General features: G+C 42.3%; 1 protein-coding gene across 1 annotated transcript in view; it reads left to right on the top strand.

The window, feature by feature from the left end:
• Nucleotides 1-1,722, top strand: part of PDS5A (PDS5 cohesin associated factor A) — a 159,814-nt gene that overhangs the window by 147,821 nt on the left and 10,271 nt on the right. The gene's annotated exons all lie outside the window — the stretch shown is intronic.

Genomic DNA, 1,722 nt, shown 5'->3' with positions numbered 1-1,722 from the left:
GCCTCAGCCTCCCAAGTAGCTGAGATTACAGGTGCCTGCCACCACGCTGGGCTAATTTTTGTATTTTTAGTAGAGACAGGGTTTCACCATGTTGGCCAGGCTGGTCTCGAACTCCTGACCTGAGGTGATCCACCCCCTTGGCCTCCTTGGCCTCCCAAAGTGCTGGGATTACAGGCATGAGCCACCACACCCAGCCAGTATTTTATTTTTTTCTCAATTTTATGTAATTATTATTTTTTTAAGAGACAGGGTCTCACTTTGTTGCTTAGGCTAGAGGGTAGTGGCAGGATCATAGCTCACCATAGCCTCAGACTCCTGGGCTCTAGGAATCTTCTCGCTTCAGCATCCCAAGTAGCAGGGACTACAGGCATGCACCACCAACCCCCAGTCAATTTTCTTTTGTACTTTTCGTAAAGATGGGGTTTCGTCATCTTCCCCAAGTCGGGCTCGATCTCCTGGGCTCAAGTGATCCACCCACTTCAGCCTCCCAAAGTACTGGGATTACAGGTGCAAACCACCGCACCCAGGCACATGTTAGTATTTTCAATGAGGAAATGAAGAGTGTACTGCACACTTTGAAACTATTAATATATAGCATTCTAAGTGTGTAGAAAAGTTAACAGAAAATAATATAAGAATTAATACAACCAATTTATATCAAAATGCTTTTTTTAATATTTTTGAGACAGAGGGTCTCTGTCCGTCACTCAGGCTGGAGTGCAGTGATGGGATGTCAGCTCACAGCAACCTTCACCTCCCGGTTTCAAGTGATTCTCGTGCCTCAGCTTCCTGAGCTTACAGGCGCACACCACCACTCCCAGCTAATCTCTGTATTTTTAGTAGAGACGGGGTCTCACCATGATTGCCAGGCTAGTCTCTGCCCACCTTGGACTCCCAAAGTGCTGGGATTACAGTCATGAACCATCACGCCTGGCCCAAAATGTTTATTTTTTATACATAAGAAAATTCAACGCTTAGGAAAACTATGAAAACATAACTTTTAAATAAAATGAAATGCTTTTTAATTTTTAACTCAAATTAGTATAGTAGAGCTGGGTATAGTGCATTGCGGCTGTGATCCCAGAACTTTAGTAGGCCAACGCAGGATTATCACTTGAGGCCAGAAGTTCAAGGCTAAAGTGAGCTATGATGCCACTGCTACCCTCCAGCCTGGGTGACAAAGCAAGACCCTGGCTCTTTAAAAAAAGAAAAGGCCATGTGTGATGGCTCACACCTGTAATCCCAGCACTTTGGGAGGCGGAGGAAGGATAATCACTGGAGCCCAGGAGTTCGAAACCAGCCTGGGCAACATGGGGACATACACTTGTAGTCCCAGCTACTTGGGAGCTCAGGAGACAGAGGCAGGAAGATCACTTGAGCCAAGGAGTTCTAGGCTATATCAGGTATGATTACACAATTTCATTCCAGCCTGAGTAAGACCCTATTTCTTTTAAAAGTATAGGATAAGTTTACATTGTTCTAACATTTTCCACTTATAAAAATATTCCATGTTTGTTTTAACATACTAAGTATTCAGTGTATTAGCTACTACATAAGAATTTCTACCTGCAATTTTTTTCATAAACATAATTATTTTGATACATAATAATTGTGCATATTTATGGGGTGTTTGTGATATTTTGGTATATGCATACCATGTATAGTGATCAAATAGGGTAATTAGGATATCTGTCACGTCAAACCTTTTTTTTTTTTTTTTTT

Source organism: Mandrillus leucophaeus, unplaced genomic scaffold (assembly GCF_000951045.1).
Source record: "Mandrillus leucophaeus isolate KB7577 unplaced genomic scaffold, Mleu.le_1.0 Scaffold251, whole genome shotgun sequence".
NCBI classification, from domain to species: Eukaryota; Metazoa; Chordata; class Mammalia; order Primates; family Cercopithecidae; genus Mandrillus; species Mandrillus leucophaeus.
The sequence above is the reverse complement of the archived record's forward strand: the minus strand, read 5'-3'. Positions and strand labels throughout refer to the sequence as shown.